Source organism: Rhododendron vialii, chromosome 9a (assembly GCF_030253575.1).
Source record: "Rhododendron vialii isolate Sample 1 chromosome 9a, ASM3025357v1".
In the NCBI taxonomy this organism is placed as follows: Eukaryota; Viridiplantae; Streptophyta; class Magnoliopsida; order Ericales; family Ericaceae; genus Rhododendron; species Rhododendron vialii.
The window spans coordinates 39,348,808-39,353,996 of NC_080565.1; the positions used below are offsets into that span (position 1 = coordinate 39,348,808).

At 36.1% G+C, this 5,189-nt stretch overlaps 1 pseudogene; it reads right to left on the reverse strand.

Annotated features, from left to right (window-relative positions):
• Positions 1 to 243: 243 nt before the first annotated feature.
• LOC131301390 (hevamine-A-like) lies at positions 244 to 2,206 on the reverse strand (annotated as a pseudogene).
• Positions 2,207 to 5,189: the final 2,983 nt, after the last annotated feature.

Consider the following 5,189-nt stretch of genomic DNA (forward strand, 5'->3'; position numbering starts at 1 on the left):
CAAAATTAAGTCCAACATTTTCTTTAATTATCAATTTAATCAGGGGCGGTTGTACCAGTAAACGATGAGGCGAGAAGGTTCAAGCGAAGCCACTGGGTTAATTCTTTACATAAATTGATTTTTCTTTACTATTGTCGGCACTAAGTCAAAGAAAACCATGTCCACGCACATTCGTGAAAACAATAAGAACATAGTCTACGGTAAGAACACATTGTACAGTTTTATTAGTCCAAAACTGGGCGAAACAAATCATAGTACAATAGTTCAGAGTTCAAACCAATGCACACATTCTTTCTTACAACATATTGGCAAAACCTAAAACAAAGACTTAATTGATGATTTTTCATTTAACACTGCTCAGAATGGCGGTACTATACTCGTTCTGCTCCTCATAAAACAAATTCCAAAGCATCACACCCCCATACTTTCTCGACTTCTTTACCACCGGGAGTACCTGACTCGTCAACACGTCGACCGAAATAAACCCGTCCGGAATAACTTCAGTAACGGGCGGCCGCGGCAGTGCCACCAATCCCAGAAAAAACTTCCCAGCTTTTACCGACTTGGTCCACAGGGCCCACGAGTTCAACAAATTAGTACTCCAGTATTATTTCCACCAAGGTACGCACATGAAGGATTAAGATTAACATTGCTATAATACAGTACCCAAACAAAGTCAAAAAGGCCTGTTTTAAGAGCCTGCCCTAACACAAAATCAGGGTACGCACACCCTGTGGCAGCCGATAAGTACACCTTCTTCTTTCCGAGCTTGCTAAAACCATGTAGATAGCGGGCAAGATCATCCCAATACAGTGGGGAACTTTGCTCGATGTAGAAATCTATACCGTCCAATACAGCGACATCGAAAGGGCGATCCGATGACCATCCACCTAAGTAGTTGTTCCAGAGATACAGGGAAATATTTTTTGCGTTGGCTTTGGAAGCGAGAGAGTAGTCTCCAACGATGCCACCGATGGAGAGCATCACTTTGATGCCCTTCCTTTGGCAGTACCTGTTTAGGGATGTACACATGATCAGTCTTTTCCGAAAAATAAACATTTTCTAATCTAAATAGTTGACGAATTTATAATGCGTGCATCTAATAATTCATGTGAAAATAACGAAAAGATCAATTTCAGTTACATAAGACCAAGTCATTAGATATATACATATAGCATCCAGTTCCCCTCAAACAAAAGTGGACAAAAATTTTGACACACAACTAATCGGAATTCTACGCAAATGATCAGAGCCGTTCAATTTGTTTAAAATATATTTTTAAAAGTTCCCGTAAAAAATTAACTCATTCCGATATCGGTAAATGCTTGATCGGTTCATTGCGTTTTATCTATTAAAATTTGATAGGAATCAACTGAATGAACCAATCAAGCACTTACCGATATCCTAATGAGTTGATTTTTCACGAGAATTTTGAAAAAATTTAAAATACATTTTAAACAAATTGAACGGTTCCGATCATATGTGTGATACTAAAAAATGGGTCCCTCAAAAAACTTGTGGCAAAATTCGTGTCAAATATAATTTTTTTTTTTAACAGCGACAAAGAAATTTTATTAACCTTTATACAAAGATTAATAGGACAAATATAGTTAGTGAGAACGGTGGAAGACACAAACAAACAAACAAACTCGTCATCTTAAACTCAGAAGTCATAATTAACTACTACTACTACATAAGAATGTGTAAATATATAGATCGAACAAGTTAATTATAGGCATAGAAGAAAAAACGAGTAATTAATACACTTCTCTTATCTTAATTAGAAAATAATACTACTGGGTTTGATTAATCATTTTAAAGAGAAGTGAAAAGCTATGACTATTAGTCCTTTTCAATAACTGAAAACTTAAAGCTGCCTTATTAACAAACAATTAATACCGGATTTGGTTGGTAATAATGGTGCAACCATTGGTGGTGGTGTTGCAGTGTTGGGTGGGCAGGCCGAGTGAAGGAGTTTGGCCGTTGCCAAATACGTCGAGGAATGCAATGTTGACATAGGCGAATCTTCCGGTGGCGCAGACTGCTGTGAGGTTTCCTACGCCGCTGCTAAAGTAGCTGTCTTGGCCAACGTATACGCCTATGCTGCCGCAGCGGGCCTCGGTGGTTTTCAGGAGAGTTGGGAAGAGGAGGAGGGACAGCAATAATAGAAAGAGAGTTCTAGCTTGAGTTTTTTTTGCCATGATATTTTTTTTTAATCTTTGAATGGTTGATGTTTCAATGGCGACTGAAGTTCCTCTGGTTTTATAGGAGGGGTTAAGGGACTGATATATATTGGAGTAGTACTAATTGTATGGTGCTGCCTCTTCTAATTTTTTAAATGCTCATAATGACGTCTCACGTCTGTGCTCATCTCAATGAATTTTTTTTTTTCTGTTGACTATTTGTCAAAGGCCGCTGTTTGCAATCCACAATCTTCTTCATACAAACTCATTTAAAAATTTAGCACAAACATAAGTGAATAAGTCAAATATTTTTGTTTTTATTTAAAAAAAATTGAATTTCGATAATAATGTTATACTTTTTCGATTCATCTTGTCGAGACGAACCAATAATCCACAAAAATTTGACGGAAAACTAACAGACGCGAAAAAATTGAATGAAGATAAAAAAATAATAATTCAAATGGATTATTTTGCCAAAAAAATCCATCTGTGACCGAGGGTCTTTACTTTTAATTTGACATGTGAACAGTAGTACATATCCACAATGGTATAGTCAAAACTAAAGATTTTTAAAGTTAGTCTAAAATATGGTTCACAGTGGTATAAACAAACTTAGCAACTCCTTAAACAATAACCAAATTTTGGCTTTTGAATAATCAAAAATAACAATATTTTCTCTTTGAATAACCAAATTTAATGGAACCACACCCCCTCTCTTTTTCCGTTTCTCTCCCTTTCTCTCATAATTCATCACTATTAATGGACCCACTCACTTACATTTATTCCCAACTCTTTTTATTAAATTTGAATTTTTGATTACGGACCATTGTGAACCTCCACATTATTAAGATTAACAATCTTTTAAATAGATAATCAAAAGCTGTTGGGAGTCTAATCCACCTAAAGTCTTCCCGTGTGCGCATAGGAGTTGTGAAATTAGATTATACAAAGTCAGTAGATCCAGTTGGATACGTACACCAGGTGCGGCTCCATTTGGATAATGTAGGGAATAATAGGGTTGACTTACCCCTAATTTAAAATTTGTGGAGTTTTGCCTACGTACCTTGTTTGACGCGATAGGCGGTGGGATTGGATTAATAATTAATAGGTGCTAAAAAGCACCTATTTAATCCACCTAATCTATGCTTTGTTGGCCGTTTACATTGTTACTTGATATATTTTAATGTTTTGTGGAGTTTGTAGACCTCAGAGACCGATGGGTGCGAAAACATGCAATTTGGATGGTCTTATGGAGTGTTGCCGCAAAGATGGGAATTGATCGTCTACAACCCGTGTGTGCACGTCTCAATTAAGCCTAGACATAAACCAGATTAATTGGCATTCGGGTAATGGCTAATTGTGCACGGTGAAATTGGGTCTTATGTACAAGGATTCATTCGTGGGCCCAAATATACTAAGGAATTGGAGAGGTTTAGTTAACATAGAATCATTTTTCCTTGAGGAAACTTTGGCGCGGCAATTCTTATAAACGTGGACAGAAGGGTTTACAGAGGGGGCTCTCGGCTGTGGCAGCTTTCAGCCGTGTTCGAGAAACAAGACAACGTGGACTCTGGCTTCGATGGCCGGCTAAACTCCATTCTCTAGGGGAAGATGAAGCCTCGTGCCAAGTAATTTTGTATATATATGGGTTTAAATTTTAATATTCGGATCGATTGTTTAACTAGAACTCGTTTTAGTTTTATAGAATGATTTTAATACTTTCAATCTGTTCCGTATCTATATTCGCAGTTTTCAAATACGGAGTTAAACAATGAAATTCTTTGATTGTAGTTGGAATTCTGAGATAGATTATGCTCGTAAGACGGATCGTGCCGTTAGATGACCATATCGTGCTACTGAGAGACGGTCCGTGCTATGGGATAATCTATGCCTTTTAACAACCCGATTATTTTCTTAATAATTATCATAAGGATTTGCAAGCCCTAGCGATAACCTCTTATGATTCGAATAAATAAACCTAGCTCATGTTAATTGTTGTTACGCGGTAAGGGTGGATTTTAAAACCTAGATCCTTCTCCCATCGTTTCTAAACTTTTTCAATTAATTGCTCTTTAGTTTAATTAGTTTCTTAAAACAATCAAATCAAATCAATCAAATTTTTTTTGTTTGAATTAATCTAGAAGTTAATCGAATTTAGCGTAACTTAGCCATATTGTTCATGTGGATCGACACTCGGTCTTGACCACTATTCTACGAAGTAGTAGTTAACTTCAAGTTTTATAAATATATTTTTGACACGAAACGACGCAGTCAATAATCCTATGGGCCCTTTAATATTGTGTATGGTGTTGTCAAAATGGATAGGACTAACAATTCCAGGGGATTAAGAATCCTCTCGCTACGCAGGATTGACCATCCCATGGGGACACGGTATTGGCAATTTCATACCATGGGACTAAGGGTAAAAAGACTACATTACCCATGAGTATAAGCGACACTCTTGATGAAGGCAACGTCAGTCTTTTTCGACAATCAAGTGTTAAGAGTCAGCTTAGACACATTTTTACTAACTCGAGCAAACTGCAAGTAGCCTCAAGGCAGGAACGGATTCAAGAATCTAGCCAAGTGTACTCTGTGATTTTTTTATTTTCCTTATCAATTATAATAAGATCATGTTAAATTAAGACATTCATTAACTAACTAAAAACTTTATGATAGCATACTTTTTGTAAAAAAGAAAATTCTAAAATCATCCTAATGGGCTGATAATAATAAGTGTGTAAATGTGTATTAAATGGTGTAAAAAATACACATAAATACGTGTTTTTTTGCCTTCTAGTGTGCTTATCGTCAGCCCAATAAACTGATAATAGCAAGACCGTTTATAAAAAGTACAAAAAATAAGCACACATTGTTAGACAAAAAATTTAGAGTATATCTTACATTGACATTGACAAGTCTTTAGAATGATGAGATGGTTTTATTGATGAATTTATTTTAAGATATTTCTCTAAGACAATTAATAATAAAGAGAATCAAAGAGAG